The sequence below is a fragment of the Ascidiella aspersa genome, chromosome 3, assembly GCF_963924565.1.
Source record: "Ascidiella aspersa chromosome 3, kaAscAspe10.2, whole genome shotgun sequence".
NCBI classification, from domain to species: domain Eukaryota; kingdom Metazoa; phylum Chordata; class Ascidiacea; order Phlebobranchia; family Ascidiidae; genus Ascidiella; species Ascidiella aspersa.
Window position 1 is genome coordinate 11389144 of NC_139449.1, and position 24587 is coordinate 11413730.

Below are 24587 nucleotides of genomic sequence, written 5' to 3' on the forward strand. Positions count from 1 at the left end.
CAGCAAAACTTGCGCACGTGTGCTGTTGCATAAAATGTTGCATCATTTTATTATTTTCATTTTCTATATTAAGTATATGTTTGTTCCAACCTTTTGTATTAAAAAAAATATTATTCAGCTTTTCTTTATTGTTTTGTCTTTATATATGCGCACGTATTTATCTGTTATGTTTCAGTTTTCAAATGTTATTCATGTAATTTCATGGTTCCAAATATACAGCAAAGTTCGTGTATTTCATTCATGTTTCAACTACCAACTTCCAATCAGTTATATCTAGAATTATGTTAAGGTTTACAATTTGAGCGGAATCGAAATAACATAAGAGTAGAAAAAGCAAATGAATAACTTCAGCCTTTGAAAAAGATCTCCCCGTCGGGGAATCGAACCCCGGTCTCCCGCGTGACAGGCGGGGATACTGACCACTATACTAACGAGGAAGACGTGACATGGTAGCATACCTATATTGGCTGGTGTTATTTCGCGTTTTGAATAATAAGAAAGAAAAAAAAAGCTTCTGAGATTTGGAATGTCACATTTACAAATTAATATATCATATCAACTCTATCCATATTTTTGTTAACAATTGTATGGTTTACTAATCGAACCGTGTTTCCTATACATCTCAGATGATAGAAATATTCAACATTAAACGTAAGACCACTTGCAAACAAATTAAATTGCATTTGAACTTTATTGATTTGTGTGTCTTTCAAAAAGAACAAGAATTTGTGATTTCAAAATAATAGCTAAACACATTTTTGTTGAATACTGTAAAGTTGTAAAACCATCAGTGATAATTGGAAATATTATTTTAATTGGCTCGTCATTATACGTGTATATTTATCAACAAGCTTTAGATATCTCTAGTTTAACTAAGTGAAGATTTATATTCAGTTGAGTACTTATTCAAGGTACTGAAAAACTTATTTTGTATATTTGTCTTTAGTGCATCGTTTGCTTTGATGAGATTGAAACCGAAAAATACTTGATAAACTGATTAAAGAGGTAATACAGATTGTGATTAGTACATCAAAGGGACAGCCGTTCTGCAAGCGGGTGGTCAATGAATTTGAAAAAACAACACTGATAAGGTTAACAGAAAATTTCAGCAGCGCTTCATTAGACAGTTCTCCTTTTTTCTTTGTAATTATCAAAATCAGCTTTGCTGCCTATATAAATACGGAATCAACTACTTGGCTTATACTTCGTTTGACACAATTATAAAAGCGAGTTCAATTTATCGCAAGACGACTTTAGTAATAAAATGTCACCCAATGCTGTTGAGAACTGCAATGCAATCGGACTCCTGAGCATGAGTTTCTGTGAAACGCTTCAAGTGTCTCCAAGATTGAAAGATTTCATACAGCGAAACCAAGACGTAGAATGAAGAGACAATCAACCAACAGTAAACCCACTTGCATTAACAAATCTGCAACGACTAGTACAACAAGGAAACGAGCTCGAAGCGAGGACTATTAACATGTAAACGATCGTTTGCAATGCCAACCAGAATGCCTTTTCAAAGACTATCGACAGCAAGCGAAACGTTTTAGACACGTGTCAGATATCACTGCTTGCAAAAATCCTTCTTACGCTCACCAAACAACTACAGTGCCAATTGGAAGAAGAATCAATTTCAGTAAAATATCTGATGTTGGTCTATCTTTCCCGAACCTGTCATGCTCTTCGTTGGTTACCAGTGTTCTGCGAGGTCAACATGGTCGGCGTTGTCAGCAAAACTTGCGCACGTGTGCTGTTGCATAAAATGTTGCATCATTTTATTATTTTCATTTTCTATATTAAGTATATGTTTGTTCCAACCTTTTGTATTAAAAAAAATATTATTCAGCTTTTCTTTATTGTTTTGTCTTTATATATGCGCACGTATTTATCTGTTATGTTTCAGTTTTCAAATGTTATTCATGTAATTTCATGGTTCCAAATATACAGCAAAGTTCGTGTATTTCATTCATGTTTCAACTACCAACTTCCAATCAGTTATATCTAGAATTATGTTAAGGTTTACAATTTGAGCGGAATCGAAATAACATAAGAGTAGAAAAAGCAAATGAATAACTTCAGCCTTTGAAAAAGATCTCCCCGTCGGGGAATCGAACCCCGGTCTCCCGCGTGACAGGCGGGGATACTGACCACTATACTAACGAGGAAGACGTGACATGGTAGCATACCTATATTGGCTGGTGTTATTTCGCGTTTTGAATAATAAGAAAGAAAAAAAAAGCTTCTGAGATTTGGAATGTCACATTTACAAATTAATATATCATATCAACTCTATCCATATTTTTGTTAACAATTGTATGGTTTACTAATCGAACCGTGTTTCCTATACATCTCAGATGATAGAAATATTCAACATTAAACGTAAGACCACTTGCAAACAAATTAAATTGCATTTGAACTTTATTGATTTGTGTGTCTTTCAAAAAGAACAAGAATTTGTGATTTCAAAATAATAGCTAAACACATTTTTGTTGAATACTGTAAAGTTGTAAAACCATCAGTGATAATTGGAAATATTATTTTAATTGGCTCGTCATTATACGTGTATATTTATCAACAAGCTTTAGATATCTCTAGTTTAACTAAGTGAAGATTTATATTCAGTTGAGTACTTATTCAAGGTACTGAAAAACTTATTTTGTATATTTGTCTTTAGTGCATCGTTTGCTTTGATGAGATTGAAACCGAAAAATACTTGATAAACTGATTAAAGAGGTAATACAGATTGTGATTAGTACATCAAAGGGACAGCCGTTCTGCAAGCGGGTGGTCAATGAATTTGAAAAAACAACACTGATAAGGTTAACAAAAAATTTCAGCAGCGCTTCATTAGACAGTTCTCCTTTTTTCTTTGTAATTATCAAAATCAGCTTTGCTGCCTATATAAATACGGAATCAACTACTTGGCTTATACTTCGTTTGACACAATTATAAAAGCGAGTTCAATTTATCGCAAGACGACTTTAGTAATAAAATGTCACCCAATGCTGTTGAGAACTGCAATGCAATCGGACTCCTGAGCATGAGTTTCTGTGAAACGCTTCACGTGTCTCCAAAGATTGAAATATTTCATACAGCGAAACCAAGACGTAGAATGAAGAGACAATCAACCAACAGTAAACCCACTTGCATTAACAAATCTGCAACGACTAGTACAACAAGGAAACGAGCTCGAAGCGAAGAAAATGAACATGTAAACGATCGTTTGCAATGCCAACCAGAATGCCTTTTCAAAGACTATCGACAGCAAGCGAAACGTTTTAGACACGTGTCAGATATCACTGCTTGCAAAAATTCTTCTTACGCTCACCAAACAACTACAGTGCCAATTGGAAGAAGAATCAATTTCAGTAAAATATCTGATGTTGGTCCATCTTTCCCGAACCTGTCATACTCTTCGTTGGTTACCAGTGTTCTGCGAGGTCAACATGGTCGGCGTTGTCAGCAAAACTTGCGCACGTGTACTGTTGCATAAAATGTTGCATCATTTTATTATTTTCATTTTCTATATTAAGTATATGTTTGTTCCAACCTTTTGTATTAAAAAAAATATTATTCAGCTTTTCTTTATTGTTTTGTCTTTATATATGCGCACGTATTTATCTGTTATGTTTCAGTTTTCAAATGTTATTCATGTAATTTCATGGTTCCAAATATACAGCAAAGTTCGTGTATTTCATTCATGTTTCAACTACCAACTTCCAATCAGTTATATCTAGAATTATGTTAAGGTTTACAATTTGAGCGGAATCGAAATAACATAAGAGTAGAAAAAGCAAATGAATAACTTCAGCCTTTGAAAAAGATCTCCCCGTCGGGGAATCGAACCCCGGTCTCCCGCGTGACAGGCGGGGATACTGACCACTATACTAACGAGGAAGACGTGACAGGGTAGCATACCTATATTGGCTGGTGTTATTTCGCGTTTTGAATAATAAGAAAGAAAAAAAAAGCTTCTGAGATTTGGAATGTCACATTTACAAATTAATATATCATATTAACTCTATCCATATTTTTGTTAACAATTGTATGGTTTACTAATCGAACCGTGTTTCCTATACATCTCAGATGATGAAAATATTCAACATTAAACGTAAGACAACTTGCAAACAAATTAAATTGCATTTGAACTTTATTGATTTGTGTGTCTTTCAAAAAGAACAAGAATTGGTGATTTCAAAATAATAGCTAAACACATTTTTGTTGAATACTGTAAAGTTGTAAAACCATCAGTGATAATTGGAAATATTATTTTAATTGGCTCGTCTATATACGTGTATATTTATCAACAAGCTTTAGATATCTCTAGTTTAACTAAGTGAAGATTTATATTCAGTTGAGTACTTATTCAAGGTACTGAAAAACTTATTTTGTATATTTGTCTTTAGTGCATCGTTTGCTTTGATGAGATTGAAACCGAAAAATACTTGATAAACTGATCAAAGAGGTAATACAGATTGTGATTAGTACATCAAAGGGACAGCCGTTCTGCAAGCGGGTGGTCAATGAATTTGAAAAAACAACACTGATAAGGTTAACAGAAAATTTCAGCAGCGCTTCATTAGACAGTTCTCCTTTTTTGTTTGTAATAATCAAAATCAACTTTGCTGCCTAATAAAAATATGGAATCAACTACTTGGCTTATACTTCGTTTGACACAATTATAAAAGCGAGTTCAATTTATCGCAAGACGACTTTAGTAATAAAATGTCACCCAATGCTGTTGAGAACTGCAATGCAATCGGACTCCTGAGCATGAGTTTCTGTGAAACGCTTCACGTGTCTCCAAAGATTGAAAGATTTCATACAGCGAAACCAAGACGTAGAATGAAGAGACAATCAACCAACAGTAAACCCACTTGCATTAACAAATCTGCAACGACTAGTACAACAAGGAAACGAGCTCGAAGCGAAGAAAATGAACATGTAAACGATCGTTTGCAATGCCAACCAGAATGCCTTTTCAAAGACTATCGACAGCAAGCGAAACGTTTTAGACACGTGTCAGATATCACTGCTTGCAAAAATCCTTCTTACGCTCACCAAACAACTACAGTGCCAATTGGAAGAAGAATCAATTTCAGTAAAATATCTGATGTTGGTCCATCTTTCCCGAACCTGTCATACTCTTCGTTGGTTACCAGTGTTCTGCGAGGTCAACATGGTCGGCGTTGTCAGCAAAACTTGCGCACGTGTGCTGTTGCATAAAATGTTGCATCATTTTATTATTTTCATTTTCTATATTAAGTATATGTTTGTTCCAACCTTTTGTATTAAAAAAAATATTATTCAGCTTTTCTTTATTGTTTTGTCTTTATATATGCGCACGTATTTATCTGTTATGTTTCAGTTTTCAAATGTTATTCATGTAATTTCATGGTTCCAAATATACAGCAAAGTTCGTGTATTTCATTCATGTTTCAACTACCAACTTCCAATCAGTTATATCTAGAATTATGTTAAGGTTTACAATTTGAGCGGAATCGAAATAACATAAGAGTAGAAAAAGCAAATGAATAACTTCAGCCTTTGAAAAAGATCTCCCCGTCGGGGAATCGAACCCCGGTCTCCCGCGTGACAGGCGGGGATACTGACCACTATACTAACGAGGAAGACGTGACAGGGTAGCATACCTATATTGGCTGGTGTTATTTCGCGTTTTGAATAATAAGAAAGAAAAAAAAAGCTTCTGAGATTTGGAATGTCACATTTACAAATTAATATATCATATTAACTCTATCCATATTTTTGTTAACAATTGTATGGTTTACTAATCGAACCGTGTTTCCTATACATCTCAGATGATGAAAATATTCAACATTAAACGTAAGACTACTTGCAAACAAATTAAATTGCATTTGAACTTTATTGATTTGTGTGTCTTTCAAAAAGAACAAGAATTGGTGATTTCAAAATAATAGCTAAACACATTTTTGTTGAATACTGTAAAGTTGTAAAACCATCAGTGATAATTGGAAATATTATTTTAATTGGCTCGTCTATATACGTGTATATTTATCAACAAGCTTTAGATATCTCTAGTTTAACTAAGTGAAGATTTATATTCAGTTGAGTACTTATTCAAGGTACTGAAAAACTTATTTTGTATATTTGTCTTTAGTGCATCGTTTGCTTTGATGAGATTGAAACCGAAAAATACTTGATAAACTGATCAAAGAGGTAATACAGATTGTGATTAGTACATCAAAGGGACAGCCGTTCTGCAAGCGGGTGGTCAATGAATTTGAAAAAACAACACTGATAAGGTTAACAGAAAATTTCAGCAGCGCTTCATTAGACAGTTCTCCTTTTTTGTTTGTAATTATCAAAATCAACTTTGCTGCCTAATAAAAATATGGAATCAACTACTTGGCTTATACTTCGTTTGACACAATTATAAAAGCGAGTTCAATTTATCGCAAGACGACTTTAGTAATAAAATGTCACCCAATGCTGTTGAGAACTGCAATGCAATCGGACTCCTGAGCATGAGTTTCTGTGAAACGCTTCACGTGTCTCCAAAGATTGAAAGATTTCATACAGCGAAACCAAGACGTAGAATGAAGAGACAATCAACCAACAGTAAACCCACTTGCATTAACAAATCTGCAACGACTAGTACAACAAGGAAACGAGCTCGAAGCGAAGAAAATGAACATGTAAACGATCGTTTGCAATGCCAACCAGAATGCCTTTTCAAAGACTATCGACAGCAAGCGAAACGTTTTAGACACGTGTCAGATATCACTGCTTGCAAAAATCCTTCTTACGCTCACCAAACAACTACAGTGCCAATTGGAAGAAGAATCAATTTCAGTAAAATATCTGATGTTGGTCTATCTTTCCCGAACCTGTCATGCTCTTCGTTGGTTACCAGTGTTCTGCGAGGTCAACATGGTCGGCGTTGTCAGCAAAACTTGCGCACGTGTGCTGTTGCATAAAATGTTGAATCATTTTATTATTTTCATTTTCTATATTAAGTATATGTTTGTTCCAACCTTTTGTATTAAAAAAAATATTATTCAGCTTTTCTTTATTGTTTTGTCTTTATATATGCGCACGTATTTATCTGTTATGTTTCAGTTTTCAAATGTTATTCATGTAATTTCATGGTTCCAAATATACAGCAAAGTTCGTGTATTTCATTCATGTTTCAACTACCAACTTCCAATCAGTTATATCTAGAATTATGTTAAGGTTTACAATTTGAGCGGAATCGAAATAACATAAGAGTAGAAAAAGCAAATGAATAACTTCAGCCTTTGAAAAAGATCTCCCCGTCGGGGAATCGAACCCCGGTCTCCCGCGTGACAGGCGGGGATACTGACCACTATACTAACGAGGAAGACGTGACATGGTAGCATACCTATATTGGCTGGTGTTATTTCGCGTTTTGAATAATAAGAAAGAAAAAAAAAGCTTCTGAGATTTGGAATGTCACATTTACAAATTAATATATCATATCAACTCTATCCATATTTTTGTTAACAATTGTATGGTTTACTAATCGAACCGTGTTTCCTATACATCTCAGATGATAGAAATATTCAACATTAAACGTAAGACCACTTGCAAACAAATTAAATTGCATTTGAACTTTATTGATTTGTGTGTCTTTCAAAAAGAACAAGAATTTGTGATTTCAAAATAATAGCTAAACACATTTTTGTTGAATACTGTAAAGTTGTAAAACCATCAGTGATAATTGGAAATATTATTTTAATTGGCTCGTCATTATACGTGTATATTTATCAACAAGCTTTAGATATCTCTAGTTTAACTAAGTGAAGATTTATATTCAGTTGAGTACTTATTCAAGGTACTGAAAACTTATTTTGTATATTTGTCTTTAGTGCATCGTTTGCTTTGATGAGATTGAAACCGAAAAATACTTGATAAACTGATTAAAGAGGTAATACAGATTGTGATTAGTACATCAAAGGGACAGCCGTTCTGCAAGCGGGTGGTCAATGAATTTGAAAAAACAACACTGATAAGGTTAACAGAAAATTTCAGCAGCGCTTCATTAGACAGTTCTCCTTTTTTCTTTGTAATTATCAAAATCAGCTTTGCTGCCTATATAAATACGGAATCAACTACTTGGCTTATACTTCGTTTGACACAATTATAAAAGCGAGTTCAATTTATCGCAAGACGACTTTAGTAATAAAATGTCACCCAATGCTGTTGAGAACTGCAATGCAATCGGACTCCTGAGCATGAGTTTCTGTGAAACGCTTCACGTGTCTCCAAAGATTGAAATATTTCATACAGCGAAACCAAGACGTAGAATGAAGAGACAATCAACCAACAGTAAACCCACTTGCATTAACAAATCTGCAACGACTAGTACAACAAGGAAACGAGCTCGAAGCGAAGAAAATGAACATGTAAACGATCGTTTGCAATGCCAACCAGAATGCCTTTTCAAAGACTATCGACAGCAAGCGAAACGTTTTAGACACGTGTCAGATATCACTGCTTGCAAAAATTCTTCTTACGCTCACCAAACAACTACAGTGCCAATTGGAAGAAGAATCAATTTCAGTAAAATATCTGATGTTGGTCCATCTTTCCCGAACCTGTCATGCTCTTCGTTGGTTACCAGTGTTCTGCGAGGTCAACATGGTCGGCGTTGTCAGCAAAACTTGCGCACGTGTGCTGTTGCATAAAATGTTGCATCATTTTATTATTTTCATTTTCTATATTAAGTATATGTTTGTTCCAACCTTTTGTATTAAAAAAAATATTATTCAGCTTTTCTTTATTGTTTTGTCTTTATATATGCGCACGTATTTATCTGTTATGTTTCAGTTTTCAAATGTTATTCATGTAATTTCATGGTTCCAAATATACAGCAAAGTTCGTGTATTTCATTCATGTTTCAACTACCAACTTCCAATCAGTCATATCCAGGGCTGGGGAGCCACCGTAAAATAGCATTAGCTCCGGCTCCAGCTCCGGAGCCATCAGGCAATTATTAAATGGCTCCGGCTCCAGATCCGGAGTCGTAAAACTCAATCCTTTGGCTCCGGCTCCAGCTCCGGAGTAGAAAAACTCATATCCTTTGGCTCCGGCTCCAGCTCCGGTGTTATCAAACACACACCCAATGACTCCGGCTCCAGCTCCGGGGCCACCAGTCACTTATTCAATGCCAAGTTTTAAAAATTGCTTTTGGCTAAGTAACGTTGGAGATGGAACAAAATATAATTTCTTAGCTTTAGCACCACAAATTTTTAGCACCAGAAAAATGGCTCCAGCTCCAAAAAAATAATAAAAAGGACTCCGGCTTCGGCTCCAGCTCCACAAAAATAATAAAAATGGCTCCGGCTCCGGCTACAAAAAAATAATAAAAATGGCTCCGGCTCCGGCTCCAGCTCCACAAAAATAATAATAATGGCTCCGGCTCCGGCTCTGGCTCCAGAGAAAATGCTTAGCTCCGGGCTCCGGGCTCCAGCTCCGGCTCCGGCTCCCCAGCCCTGGTTATATCTAGAATTATGTTAAGGTTTACAATTTGAGCGGAATCGAAATAACATAAGAGTAGAAAAAGCAAATGAATATTTTCAGCCTTTGAAAAAGATCTCCCCGTCGGGGAATCGAACCCCGGTCTCCCGCGTGACAGGCGGGGATACTGACCACTATACTAACGAGGAAGACGTGACAGGGTAGCATACCTATATTGGCTGGTGTTATTTCGCGTTTTGAATAATAAAAAAGAAAAAAAAAGCTTTTGAGATTTGGAATGTCACATTTACAAATTAATATATCATATCAACTCTATCCATATTTTTGTTAACAATTGTATGGTTTACTAATCGAACCGTGTTTCCTATACATCTCAGATGATAGAAATATTCAACATTAAACGTAAGACCACTTGCAAACAAATTAAATTGCATTTGAACTTTATTGATTTGTGTGTCTTTCAAAAAGAACAAGAATTGGTGATTTCAAAATAATAGCTAAACACATTTTTGTTGAATACTGTAAAGTTGTAAAACCATCAGTGATAATTGGAAATATTATTTTAATTGGCTCGTCATTATACGTGTATATTTATCAACAAGCTTTAGATATCTCTAGTTTAACTAAGTGAAGATTTATATTCAGTTGAGTACTTATTCAAGGTACTGAAAAACTTATTTTGTATATTTGTCTTTAGTGCATCGTTTGCTTTGATGAGATTGAAACCGAAAAATACTTGATAAACTGATTAAAGAGGTAATACAGATTGTGATTAGTACATCAAAGGGACAGCCGTTCTGCAAGCGGGTGGTCAATGAATTTGAAAAAACAACACTGATAAGGTTAACAGAAAATTTCAGCAGCGCTTCATTAGACAGTTCTCCTTTTTTCTTTGTAATTATCAAAATCAGCTTTGCTGCCTATATAAATACGGAATCAACTACTTGGCTTATACTTCGTTTGACACAATTATAAAAGCGAGTTCAATTTATCGCAAGACGACTTTAGTAATAAAATGTCACCCAATGCTGTTGAGAACTGCAATGCAATCGGACTCCTGAGCATGAGTTTCTGTGAAACGCTTCAAGTGTCTCCAAAGATTGAAAGATTTCATACAGCGAAACCAAGACGTAGAATGAAGAGACAATCAACCAACAGTAAACCCACTTGCATTAACAAATCTGCAACGACTAGTACAACAAGGAAACGAGCTCGAAGCGAGGACTATTAACATGTAAACGATCGTTTGCAATGCCAACCAGAATGCCTTTTCAAAGACTATCGACAGCAAGCGAAACGTTTTAGACACGTGTCAGATATCACTGCTTGCAAAAATCCTTCTTACGCTCACCAAACAACTACAGTGCCAATTGGAAGAAGAATCAATTTCAGTAAAATATCTGATGTTGGTCTATCTTTCCCGAACCTGTCATGCTCTTCGTTGGTTACCAGTGTTCTGCGAGGTCAACATGGTCGGCGTTGTCAGCAAAACTTGCGCACGTGTGCTGTTGCATAAAATGTTGCATCATTTTATTATTTTCATTTTCTATATTAAGTATATGTTTGTTCCAACCTTTTGTATTAAAAAAAATATTATTCAGCTTTTCTTTATTGTTTTGTCTTTATATATGCGCACGTATTTATCTGTTATGTTTCAGTTTTCAAATGTTATTCATGTAATTTTATGGTTCCAAATATACAGCAAAGTTCGTGTATTTCATTCATGTTTCAACTACCAACTTCCAATCAGTTATATCTAGAATTATGTTAAGGTTTACAATTTGAGCGGAATCGAAATAACATAAGAGTAGAAAAAGCAAATGAATAACTTCAGCCTTTGAAAAAGATCTCCCCGTCGGGGAATCGAACCCCGGTCTCCCGCGTGACAGGCGGGGATACTGACCACTATACTAACGAGGAAGACGTGACATGGTAGCATACCTATATTGGCTGGTGTTATTTCGCGTTTTGAATAATAAGAAAGAAAAAAAAAGCTTCTGAGATTTGGAATGTCACATTTACAAATTAATATATCATATCAACTCTATCCATATTTTTGTTAACAATTGTATGGTTTACTAATCGAACCGTGTTTCCTATACATCTCAGATGATAGAAATATTCAACATTAAACGTAAGACCACTTGCAAACAAATTAAATTGCATTTGAACTTTATTGATTTGTGTGTCTTTCAAAAAGAACAAGAATTTGTGATTTCAAAATAATAGCTAAACACATTTTTGTTGAATACTGTAAAGTTGTAAAACCATCAGTGATAATTGGAAATATTATTTTAATTGGCTGGTCATTATACGTGTATATTTATCAACAAGCTTTAGATATCTCTAGTTTAACTAAGTGAAGATTTATATTCAGTTGAGTACTTATTCAAGGTACTGAAAAACTTATTTTGTATATTTGTCTTTAGTGAATCGTTTGCTTTGATGAGATTGAAACCGAAAAATACTTGATAAACTGATTAAAGAGGTAATACAGATTGTGATTAGTACATCAAAGGGACAGCCGTTCTGCAAGCGGGTGGTCAATGAATTTGAAAAAGCAACACTGAAAAGGTTAACAGAAAATTTCAGCAGCGCTTCATTAGACAGTTCTCCTTTTTTCTTTGTAATTATCAAAATCAGCTTTGCTGCCTATATAAATACGGAATCAACTACTTGGCTTATACTTCGTTTGACACAATTATAAAAGCGAGTTCAATTTATCGCAAGACGACTTTAGTAATAAAATGTCACCCAATGCTGTTGAGAACTGCAATGCAATCGGACTGCTGAGCATGAGTTTCTGTGAAACGCTTCACGTGTCTCCAAAGATTGAAATATTTCATACAGCGAAACCAAGACGTAGAATGAAGAGACAATCAACCAACAGTAAACCCACTTGCATTAACAAATCTGCAACGACTAGTACAACAAGGAAACGAGCTCGAAGCGAAGAAAATGAACATGTAAACGATCGTTTGCAATGCCAACCAGAATGCCTTTTCAAAGACTATCGACAGCAAGCGAAACGTTTTAGACACGTGTCAGATATCACTGCTTGCAAAAATTCTTCTTACGCTCACCAAACAACTACAGTGCCAATTGGAAGAAGAATCAATTTCAGTAAAATATCTGATGTTGGTCCATCTTTCCCGAACCTGTCATGCTCTTCGTTGGTTACCAGTGTTCTGCGAGGTCAACATGGTCGGCGTTGTCAGCAAAACTTGCGCACGTGTGCTGTTGCATAAAATGTTGCATCATTTTATTATTTTCATTTTCTATATTAAGTATATGTTTGTTCCAACCTTTTGTATTAAAAAAAATATTATTCAGCTTTTCTTTATTGTTTTGTCTTTATATATGCGCACGTATTTATCTGTTATGTTTCAGTTTTCAAATGTTATTCATGTAATTTCATGGTTCCAAATATACAGCAAAGTTCGTGTATTTCATTCATGTTTCAACTACCAACTTCCAATCAGTTATATCTAGAATTATGTTAAGGTTTACAATTTGAGCGGAATCGAAATAACATAAGAGTAGAAAAAGCAAATGAATAACTTCAGCCTTTGAAAAAGATCTCCCCGTCGGGGAATCGAACCCCGGTCTCCCGCGTGACAGGCGGGGATACTGACCACTATACTAACGAGGAAGACGTGACATGGTAGCATACCTATATTGGCTGGTGTTATTTCGCGTTTTGAATAATAAGAAAGAAAAAAAAAAGCTTCTGAGATTTGGAATGTCACATTTACAAATTAATATATCATATCAACTCTATCCATATTTTTGTTAACAATTGTATGGTTTACTAATCGAACCGTGTTTCCTATACATCTCAGATGATAGAAATATTCAACATTAAACGTAAGACCACTTGCAAACAAATTAAATTGCATTTGAACTTTATTGATTTGTGTGTCTTTCAAAAAGAACAAGAATTTGTGATTTCAAAATAATAGCTAAACACATTTTTGTTGAATACTGTAAAGTTGTAAAACCATCAGTGATAATTGGAAATATTATTTTAATTGGCTCGTCATTATACGTGTATATTTATCAACAAGCTTTAGATATCTCTAGTTTAACTAAGTGAAGATTTATATTCAGTTAAGTACTTATTCAAGGTACTGAAAAACTTATTTTGTATATTTGTCTTTAGTGCATCGTTTGCTTTGATGAGATTGAAACCGAAAAATACTTGATAAACTGATTAAAGAGGTAATACAGATTGTGATTAGTACATCAAAGGGACAGCCGTTCTGCAAGCGGGTGGTCAATGAATTTGAAAAAGCAACACTGAAAAGGTTAACAGAAAATTTCAGCAGCGCTTCATTAGACAGTTCTCCTTTTTTCTTTGTAATTATCAAAATCAGCTTTGCTGCCTATATAAATACGGAATCAACTACTTGGCTTATACTTCGTTTGACACAATTATAAAAGCGAGTTCAATTTATCGCAAGACGACTTTAGTAATAAAATGTCACCCAATGCTGTTGAGAACTGCAATGCAATCGGACTCCTGAGCATGAGTTTCTGTGAAACGCTTCACGTGTCTCCAAAGATTGAAATATTTCATACAGCGAAACCAAGACGTAGAATGAAGAGACAATCAACCAACAGTAAACCCACTTGCATTAACAAATCTGCAACGACTAGTACAACAAGGAAACGAGCTCGAAGCGAAGAAAATGAACATGTAAACGATCGTTTGCAATGCCAACCAGAATGCCTTTTCAAAGACTATCGACAGCAAGCGAAACGTTTTAGACACGTGTCAGATATCACTGCTTGCAAAAATTCTTCTTACGCTCACCAAACAACTACAGTGCCAATTGGAAGAAGAATCAATTTCAGTAAAATATCTGATGTTGGTCCATCTTTCCCGAACCTGTCATGCTCTTCGTTGGTTACCAGTGTTCTGCGAGGTCAACATGGTCGGCGTTGTCAGCAAAACTTGCGCACGTGTGCTGTTGCATAAAATGTTGCATCATTTTATTATTTTCATTTTCTATATTAAGTATATGTTTGTTCCAACCTTTTGTATTAAAAAAAATATTATTCAGCTTTTCTTTATTGTTTTGTCTTTATATATGCGCACGTATTTATCTGTTATGTTTCAGTTTTCAAATGTTATTCATGTAATTTCATGGTTCCAAATATACAGCAAAGTTCGTGTATTTCATTCATGTTTCAACTACCAACTTCCAATCAGTTATATCTAGAATTATGTTAAGGTTTACAATTTGAGCGGAATCGAAATAACATAAGAGTAGAAAAAGCAAATGAATAACTTCAGCCTTTGAAAAAGATCTCCCCGTCGGGGAATCGAACCCCGGTCTCCCGCGTGACAGGCGGGGATACTGACCACTATACTAACGAGGAAGACGTGACATGGTAGCATACCTATATTGGCTGGTGTTATTTCGCGTTTTGAATAATAAGAAAGAAAAAAAAAGCTTCTGAGATTTGGAATGTCACATTTACAAATTAATATATCATATCAACTCTATCCATATTTTTGTTAACAATTGTATGGTTTACTAATCGAACCGTGTTTCCTATACATCTCAGATGATAGAAATATTCAACATTAAACGTAAGACCACTTGCAAACAAATTAAATTGCATTTGAACTTTATTGATTTGTGTGTCTTTCAAAAAGAACAAGAATTTGTGATTTCAAAATAATAGCTAAACACATTTTTGTTGAATACTGTAAAGTTGTAAAACCATCAGTGATAATTGGAAATATTATTTTAATTGGCTCGTCATTATACGTGTATATTTATCAACAAGCTTTAGATATCTCTAGTTTAACTAAGTGAAGATTTATATTCAGTTAAGTACTTATTCAAGGTACTGAAAAACTTATTTTGTATATTTGTCTTTAGTGCATCGTTTGCTTTGATGAGATTGAAACCGAAAAATACTTGATAAACTGATTAAAGAGGTAATACAGATTGTGATTAGTACATCAAAGGGACAGCCGTTCTGCAAGCGGGTGGTCAATGAATTTGAAAAAACAACACTGATAAGGTTAACAGAAAATTTCAGCAGCGCTTCATTAGACAGTTCTCCTTTTTTCTTTGTAATTATCAAAATCAGCTTTGCTGCCTATATAAATACGGAATCAACTACTTGGCTTATACTTCGTTTGACACAATTATAAAAGCGAGTTCAATTTATCGCAAGACGGCTTTAGTAATAAAATTTCACCCAATGCTGTTGAGAACTGCAATGCAATCGGACTCCTGAGCATGAGTTTCTGTGAAACGCTTCACGTGTCTCCAAAGATTGAAATATTTCATACAGCGAAACCAAGACGTAGAATGAAGAGACAATCAACTAACAGTAAACCCACTTGCATTAACAAATCTGCAACGACTAGTACAACAAGGAAACGAGCTCGAAGCGAAGAAAATGAACATGTAAACGATCGTTTGCAATGCCAACCAGAATGCCTTTTCAAAGACTATCGACAGCAAGCGAAACGTTTTAGACACGTGTCAGATATCACTGCTTGCAAAAATTCTTCTTACGCTCACCAAACAACTACAGTGCCAATTGGAAGAAGAATCAATTTCAGTAAAATATCTGATGTTGGTCCATCTTTCCCGAACCTGTCATGCTCTTCGTTGGTTACCAGTGTTCTGCGAGGTCAACATGGTCGGCGTTGTCAGCAAAACTTGCGCACGTGTGCTGTTGCATAAAATGTTGCATCATTTTATTATTTTCATTTTCTATATTAAGTATATGTTTGTTCCAACCTTTTGTATTAAAAAAAATATTATTCAGCTTTTCTTTATTGTTTTGTCTTTATATATGCGCACGTATTTATCTGTTATGTTTCAGTTTTCAAATGTTATTCATGTAATTTCATGGTTCCAAATATACAGCAAAGTTCGTGTATTTCATTCATGTTTCAACTACCAACTTCCAATCAGTTATATCTAGAATTATGTTAAGGTTTACAATTTGAGCGGAATCGAAATAACATAAGAGTAGAAAAAGCAAATGAATAACTTCAGCCTTTGAAAAAGATCTCCCCGTCGGGGAATCGAACCCCGGTCTCCCGCGTGACAGGCGGGGATACTGACCACTATACTAACGAGGAAGACGTGACAGGGTAGCATACCTATATTGGCTGGTGTTATTTCGCGTTTTGAATAATAAAAAAGAAAAAAAAAAGCTTTTGAGATTTGGAATGTCACATTTACAAATTAATATATCATATCAACTCTATCCATATTTTTGTTAACAATTGTATGGTTTACTAATCGAACCGTGTTTCCTATACATCTCAGATGATAGAAATATTCAACATTAAACGTAAGACCACTTGCAAACAAATTAAATTGCATTTGAACTTTATTGATTTGTGTGTCTTTCAAAAAGAACAAGAATTTGTGATTTCAAAATAATAGCTAAACACATTTTTGTTGAATACTCTAAAGTTGTAAAACCATCAGTGATAATTGGAAATATTATTTTAATTGGCTGGTCATTATACGTGTATATTTATCAACAAGCTTTAGATATCTCTAGTTTAACTAAGTGAAGATTTATATTCAGTTGAGTACTTATTCAAGGTACTGAAAAACTTATTTTGTATATTTGTCTTTAGTGCATCGTTTGCTTTGATGAGATTGAAACCGAAAAATACTTGATAAACTGATTAAAGAGGTAATACAGATTGTGATTAGTACATCAAAGGGACAGCCGTTCTGCAAGCGGGTGGTCAATGAATTTGAAAAAACAACACTGATAAGGTTAACAGAAAATTTCAGCAGCGCTTCATTAGACAGTTCTCCTTTTTTCTTTGTAATTATCAAAATCAGCTTTGCTGCCTATATAAATACGGAATCAACTACTTGGCTTATACTTCGTTTGACACAATTATAAAAGCGAGTTCAATTTATCGCAAGACGACTTTAGTAATAAAATGTCACCCAATGCTATTGAGAACTGCAATGCAATCGGACTCCTGAGCATGAGTTTCTGTGAAACGCTTCACGTGTCTCCAAAGATTGAAATATTTCATACAGCGAAACCAAGACGTAGAATGAAGAGACAATCAACCAACAGTAAACCCACTTGCATTAACAAATCTGCAACGACTAGTACAACAAGGAAACGAGCTCGAAGCGAAGAAAATGAACATGTAAACGATCGTTTGCAATGCCAACCAGAATGCCTTTTCAAAGACTATCGACAGCAAGCGAAACGTTTTAGACACGTGTCAGATATCACTGCTTGCAAAAATCCTTCTTACGCTCACCAAACAACTACAGTGCCAATTGAAAGAAGAATCAATTTCAGTAAAATATCTGATGTTGGTCCATCTTTCCCGAACCTGTCATGCTCTTCGTTGGTTACCAGTGTTCTGCGAGGTCAACATGGTCGGCGTTGTCAGCAAAACTTGCGCACGTGTGCTGTTGCATAAAATGTTGCATCATTTTATTATTTTCATTTTCTATATTAAGTATATGTTTGTTCCAACCTTTTGTATTAAAAAAAATATTATTCAGCTTTTCTTTATTGTTTTGTCTTTATATATGCGCACGTATTTATCTGTTATGTTTCAGTTTTCAAATGTTATTCATGTAATTTCATGGTTCCAAATATACAGCAAAGTTCGTGTATTTCATTCATGTTTCAACTACCAACTTCCAATCAGTTATATCTAGAATTATGTTAAGGTTTACAATTTGAGCGGAATCGAAATAACATAAGAGTAGAAAAAGCAAATGAATAACTTCAGCCTTTGAAAAAGATCTCCCCGTCGGTGAATCGAACCCCGGTCTCCCGCGTGACAGGCGGGGATACTGACCACTATACTAACGAGGAAGACGTGACATGGTAGCATACCTATATTGGCTGGTGTTATTTCGCGTTTTGAATAATAAGAAAGAAAAAAAAAGCTTCTGAGATTTGGAATGTCACATTTACAAATTAATATATCATATCAACTCTATCCATATTTTTGTTAACAATTGTATGGTTTACTAATCGAACCGTGTTTCCTATACATCTCAGATGATAGAAATATTCAACATTAAACGTAAGACCACTTGCAAACAAATTAAATTGCATTTGAACTTTATTGATTTGTGTGTCTTTCAAAAAGAACAAGAATTTGTGATTTCAAAATAATAGCTAAACACATTTTTGTTGAATACTGTAAAGTTGTAAAACCATCAGTGATAATTGGAAATATTATTTTAATTGGCTGGTCATTATACGTGTATATTTATCAACAAGCTTTAGATATCTCTAGTTTAACTAAGTGAAGATTTATATTCAGTTGAGTACTTATTCAAGGTACTGAAAAACTTATTTTGTATATTTGTCTTTAGTGCATCGTTTGCTTTGATGAGATTGAAACCGAAAAATACTTGATAAACTGATTAAAGAGGTAATACAGATTGTGATTAGTACATCAAAGGGACAGCCGTTCTGCAAGCGGGTGGTCAATGAATTTGAAAAAACAACACTGATAAGGTTAACAGAAAATTTCAGCAGCGCTTCATTAGACAGTTCTCCTTTTTTCTTTGTAATTATCAAAATCAGCTTTGCTGCCTATATAAATACGGAATCAACTACTTGGCTTATACTTCGTTTGACACAATTATAAAAGCGAGTTCAATTTATCGCAAGACGACTTTAGTAATAAAATGTCACCCAATGCTGTTGAGAACTGCAATGCAATCGGACTCCTGAGCATGAGTTTCTGTGAAACGCTTCACGTGTCTCCAAAGATTGAAATATTTCATACAGCGAAACCAAGACGTAGAATGAAGAGACAATCAACCAACAGTAAACCCACTTGCATTAACAAATCTGCAACGACTAGTACAACAAGGAAACGAGCTCTAAGCGAAGAAAATGATCATGTAAACGATCGTTTGCAATGCCAACCAGAATGCCTTTTCAAAGACTATCGACAGCAAGCGAAACGTTTTAGACACGTGTCAGATATCACTGCTTGCAAAAATCCTTCTTACGCTCACCAAACAACTACAGTGCCAATTGGAAGAAGAATCAATTTCAGTAAAATATCTGATGTTGGTCCATCTTTCCCGAACCTGTCATGCTCTTCGTTGGTTACCAGTGTTCTGCGAGGTCAACATGGTCGGCGTTGTCAGCAAAACTTGCGCACGTGTGCTGTTGCATAAAATGTTGCATCATTTTATTATTTTCATTTTCTATATTAAGTATATGTTTGTTCCAACCTTTTGTATTAAAAAAAATATTATTCAGCTTTTCTTTATTGTTTTGTCTTTATATATGCGCACGTATTTATCTGTTATGTTTCAGTTTTCAAATGTTATTCATGTAATTTCATGGTTCCAAATATACAGCAAAGTTCGTGTATTTCATTCATGTTTCAACTACCAACTTCCAATCAGTTATATCTAGAATTATGTTAAGGTTTACAATTTGAGCGGAATCGAAATAACATAAGAGTAGAAAAAGCAAATGAATAACTTCAGCCTTTGAAAAAGATCTCCCCGTCGGTGAATCGAACCCCGGTCTCCCGCGTGACAGGCGGGGATACTGACCACTATACTAACGAGGAAGACGTGACATGGTAGCATACCTATATTGGCTGGTGTTATTTCGCGTTTTGAATAATAAGAAAGAAAAAAAAGCTTCTGAGATTTGGAATGTCACATTTACAAATTAATATATCATATCAACTCTATCCATATTTTTGTTAACAATTGTATGGTTTACTAATCGAACCGTGTTTCCTATACATCTCAGATGATAGAAATATTCAACATTAAACGTAAGACCACTTGCAAACAAATTAAATTGCATTTGAACTTTATTGATTTGTGTGTCTTTCAAAAAGAACAAGAATTTGTGATTTCAAAATAATAGCTAAACACATTTTTGTTGAATACTGTAAAGTTGTAAAACCATCAGTGATAATTGGAAATATTATTTTAATTGGCTGGTCATTATACGTGTATATTTATCAACAAGCTTTAGATATCTCTAGTTTAACTAAGTGAAGATTTATATTCAGTTGAGTACTTATTCAAGGTACTGAAAAACTTATTTTGTATATTTGTCTTTAGTGCATCGTTTGCTTTGATGAGATTGAAACCGAAAAATACTTGATAAACTGATTAAAGAGGTAATACAGATTGTGATTAGTACATCAAAGGGACAGCCGTTCTGCAAGCGGGTGGTCAATGAATTTGAAAAAACAACACTGATAAGGTTAACAGAAAATTTCAGCAGCGCTTCATTAGACAGTTCTCCTTTTTTCTTTGTAATTATCAAAATCAGCTTTGCTGCCTATATAAATACGGAATCAACTACTTGGCTTATACTTCGTTTGACACAATTATAAAAGCGAGTTCAATTTATCGCAAGACGACTTTAGTAATAAAATGTCACCCAATGCTGTTGAGAACTGCAATGCAATCGGACTCCTGAGCATGAGTTTCTGTGAAACGCTTCACGTGTCTCCAAAGATTGAAATATTTCATACAGCGAAACCAAGACGTAGAATGAAGAGACAATCAACCAACAGTAAACCCACTTGCATTAACAAATCTGCAACGACTAGTACAACAAGGAAACGAGCTCTAAGCGAAGAAACTGATCATGTAAACGATCGTTTGCAATGCCAACCAGAATGCCTTTTCAAAGACTATCGACAGCAAGCGAAACGTTTTAGACACGTGTCAGATATCACTGCTTGCAAAAATCCTTCTTACGCTCACCAAACAACTACAGTGCCAATTGGAAGAAGAATCAATTTCAGTAAAATATCTGATGTTGGTCCATCTTTCCCGAACCTGTCATGCTCTTCGTTGGTTACCAGTGTTCTGCGAGGTCAACATGGTCGGCGTTGTCAGCAAAACTTGCGCACGTGTGCTGTTGCATAAAATGTTGCATCATTTTATTATTTTCATTTTCTATATTAAGTATATGTTTGTTCCAACCTTTTGTATTAAAAAAAATATTATTCAGCTTTTCTTTATTGTTTTGTCTTTATATATGCGCACGTATTTATCTGTTATGTTTCAGTTTTCAAATGTTATTCATGTAATTTCATGGTTCCAAATATACAGCAAAGTTCGTGTATTTCATTCATGTTTCAACTACCAACTTCCAATCAGTTATATCTAGAATTATGTTAAGGTTTACAATTTGAGCGGAATCGAAATAACATAAGAGTAGAAAAAGCAAATGAATAACTTCAGCCTTTGAAAAAGATCTCCCCGTCGGGGAATCGAACCCCGGTCTCCCGCGTGACAGGCGGGGATACTGACCACTATACTAACGAGGAAGACGTGACATGGTAGCATACCTATATTGGCTGGTGTTATTTCGCGTTTTGAATAATAAGAAAGAAAAAAAAAGCTTCTGAGTTTGGAATGTCACATTTACAAATTAATATATCATATCAACTCTATCCATATTTTTGTTAACAATTGTATGGTTTACTAATCGAACCGTGTTTCCTATACATCTCAGATGATAGAAATATTAAACATTAAACGTAAGACCACTTGCAAACAAATTAAATTGCATTTGAACTTTATTGATTTGTGTGTCTTTCAAAAAGAACAAGAATTTGTGATTTCAAAATAACAGCTAAACACATTTTTGTTGAATACTGTAAAGTTGTAAAACCATCAGTGATAATTGGAAATATTATTTTAATTGGCTGGTCATTATACGTGTATATTTATCAACAAGCTTTAGATATCTCTAGTTTAACTAAGTGAAGATTTATATTCAGTTGAGTACTTATTCAAGGTACTGAAAAACTTATTTTGTATATTTGTCTTTAGTGCATCGTTTGCTTTGATGAGATTGAAACCGAAAAATACTTGATAAACTGATTAAAGAGGTAATACAGATTGTGATTAGTACATCAAAGGGACAGCCGTTCTGCAAGCGGGTGGTCAATGAATTTGAAAAAACAACACTGATAAGGTTAACAGAAAATTTCAGCAGCGCTTCATTAGACAGTTCTCCTTTTTTCTTTGTAATTATCAAAATCAGCTTTGCTGCCTATATAAATACGGAATCAACTACTTGGCTTATACTTCGTTTGACACAATTATAAAAGCGAGTTCAATTTATCGCAAGACGACTTTAGTAATAAAATGTCACCCAATGCTGTTGAGAACTGCAATGCAATCGGACTCCTGAGCATGAGTTTCTGTGAAACGCTTCACGTGTCTCCAAAGATTGAACGATTTCATACAGCGAAACCAAGACGTAGAATGAAGAGACAATCAACCAACAGTAAACCCACTTGCATTAACAAATCTGCAACGACTAGTACAACAAGGAAACGAGCTCGAAGCGAAGAAAATGAACATGTAAACGATCGTTTGCAATGCAGACCAGAATGCCTTTTCAAAGACTTTCGACAGCAAGCGAAACGTTTTAGACACGTGTCAGATATCACTGCTTGCAAAAATTCTTCTTACGCTCACCAAACAACTACAGTGCCAATTGGAAGAAGAATCAATTTCAGTAAAATATCTGATGTTGGTCCATCTTTCCCGAACCTGTCATGCTCTTCGTTGGTTACCAGTGTTCTGCGAGGTCAACATGGTCGGCGTTGTCAGCAAAACTTGCGCACGTGTGCTGTTGCATAAAATGTTGCATCATTTTATTATTTTCATTTTCTATATTAAGTATATGTTTGTTCCAACCTTTTGTATTAAAAAAAATATTATTCAGCTTTTCTTTATTGTTTTGTCTTTATATATGCGCACGTATTTATCTGTTATGTTTCAGTTTTCAAATGTTATTCATGTAATTTCATGGTTCCAAATATACAGCAAAGTTCGTGTATTTCATTCATGTTTCAACTACCAACTTCCAATTAGTTATATCTAGAATTATGTTAAGGTTTACAATTTGAGCGGAATCGAAATAACATATGAGTAGAAAAAGCAAATGAATAACTTCAGCCTTTGAAAAAGATCTCCCCGTCGGGGAATCGAACCCCGGTCTCCCGCGTGACAGGCGGGAATACTGACCACTATACTAACGAGGAAGACGTGACAGGGTAGCATACCTATATTGGCTGGTGTTATTTCGCGTTTTGAATAATAAGAAAGAAAAAAAAAGCTTCTGAGTTTGGAATGTCACATTTACAAATTAATATATCATATCAACTCTATCCATATTTTTGTTAACAATTGTATGGTTTACTAATCGAACCGTGTTTCCTATACATCTCAGATGATAGAAATATTAAACATTAAACGTAAGACCACTTGCAAACAAATTAAATTGCATTTGAACTTTATTGATTTGTGTGTCTTTCAAAAAGAACAAGAATTTGTGATTTCAAAATAACAGCTAAACACATTTTTGTTGAATACTGTAAAGTTGTAAAACCATCAGTGATAATTGGAAATATTATTTTAATTGGCTGGTCATTATACGTGTATATTTATCAACAAGCTTTAGATATCTCTAGTTTAACTAAGTGAAGATTTATATTCAGTTGAGTACTTATTCAAGGTACTGAAAAACTTATTTTGTATATTTGTCTTTAGTGCATCGTTTGCTTTGATGAGATTGAAACCGAAAAATACTTGATAAACTGATTAAAGAGGTAATACAGATTGTGATTAGTACATCAAAGGGACAGCCGTTCTGCAAGCGGGTGGTCAATGAATTTGAAAAAACAACACTGATAAGGTTAACAGAAAATTTCAGCAGCGCTTCATTAGACAGTTCTCCTTTTTTCTTTGTAATTATCAAAATCAGCTTTGCTGCCTATATAAATACGGAATCAACTACTTGGCTTATACTTCGTTTGACACAATTATAAAAGCGAGTTCAATTTATCGCAAGACGACTTTAGTAATAAAATGTCACCCAATGCTGTTGAGAACTGCAATGCAATCGGACTCCTGAGCATGAGTTTCTGTGAAACGCTTCACGTGTCTCCAAAGATTGAACGATTTCATACAGCGAAACCAAGACGTAGAATGAAGAGACAATCAACCAACAGTAAACCCACTTGCATTAACAAATCTGCAACGACTAGTACAACAAGGAAACGAGCTCGAAGCGAAGAAAATGAACATGTAAACGATCGT

The 24587-nt window shown here is 34.7% G+C and overlaps 12 non-coding genes across 12 annotated transcripts; all 12 read right to left on the reverse strand.

Moving 5' to 3' along the window:
• Nucleotides 1-365: 365 nt before the first annotated feature.
• On the reverse strand, nucleotides 366-437 carry Trnad-guc (transfer RNA aspartic acid (anticodon GUC)). Its single transcript has one exon. It is a non-coding gene; the product is annotated as a tRNA-Asp (tRNA).
• A 1659-nt stretch (nucleotides 438-2096) lies between these two features.
• On the reverse strand, nucleotides 2097-2168 carry Trnad-guc (transfer RNA aspartic acid (anticodon GUC)). Its single transcript has one exon. It is a non-coding gene; the product is annotated as a tRNA-Asp (tRNA).
• Nucleotides 2169-3828: 1660 nt separating this feature from the next.
• Trnad-guc (transfer RNA aspartic acid (anticodon GUC)) lies at nucleotides 3829-3900 on the reverse strand. Its single transcript has one exon. It is a non-coding gene; the product is annotated as a tRNA-Asp (tRNA).
• A 1661-nt stretch (nucleotides 3901-5561) lies between these two features.
• Trnad-guc (transfer RNA aspartic acid (anticodon GUC)) lies at nucleotides 5562-5633 on the reverse strand. Its single transcript has one exon. It is a non-coding gene; the product is annotated as a tRNA-Asp (tRNA).
• Nucleotides 5634-7294: 1661 nt separating this feature from the next.
• Trnad-guc (transfer RNA aspartic acid (anticodon GUC)) lies at nucleotides 7295-7366 on the reverse strand. Its single transcript has one exon. It is a non-coding gene; the product is annotated as a tRNA-Asp (tRNA).
• Nucleotides 7367-9602: 2236 nt separating this feature from the next.
• Trnad-guc (transfer RNA aspartic acid (anticodon GUC)) lies at nucleotides 9603-9674 on the reverse strand. Its single transcript has one exon. It is a non-coding gene; the product is annotated as a tRNA-Asp (tRNA).
• Nucleotides 9675-11334: 1660 nt separating this feature from the next.
• On the reverse strand, nucleotides 11335-11406 carry Trnad-guc (transfer RNA aspartic acid (anticodon GUC)). The gene has a single exon. It is a non-coding gene; the product is annotated as a tRNA-Asp (tRNA).
• Nucleotides 11407-13066: 1660 nt separating this feature from the next.
• Trnad-guc (transfer RNA aspartic acid (anticodon GUC)) lies at nucleotides 13067-13138 on the reverse strand. The gene has a single exon. It is a non-coding gene; the product is annotated as a tRNA-Asp (tRNA).
• A 1661-nt stretch (nucleotides 13139-14799) lies between these two features.
• On the reverse strand, nucleotides 14800-14871 carry Trnad-guc (transfer RNA aspartic acid (anticodon GUC)). Its single transcript has one exon. It is a non-coding gene; the product is annotated as a tRNA-Asp (tRNA).
• A 1660-nt stretch (nucleotides 14872-16531) lies between these two features.
• Trnad-guc (transfer RNA aspartic acid (anticodon GUC)) lies at nucleotides 16532-16603 on the reverse strand. The gene has a single exon. It is a non-coding gene; the product is annotated as a tRNA-Asp (tRNA).
• Nucleotides 16604-21727: 5124 nt separating this feature from the next.
• On the reverse strand, nucleotides 21728-21799 carry Trnad-guc (transfer RNA aspartic acid (anticodon GUC)). The gene has a single exon. It is a non-coding gene; the product is annotated as a tRNA-Asp (tRNA).
• A 1659-nt stretch (nucleotides 21800-23458) lies between these two features.
• Trnad-guc (transfer RNA aspartic acid (anticodon GUC)) lies at nucleotides 23459-23530 on the reverse strand. Its single transcript has one exon. It is a non-coding gene; the product is annotated as a tRNA-Asp (tRNA).
• Between the last annotated feature and the right edge of the window lie 1057 nt (nucleotides 23531-24587).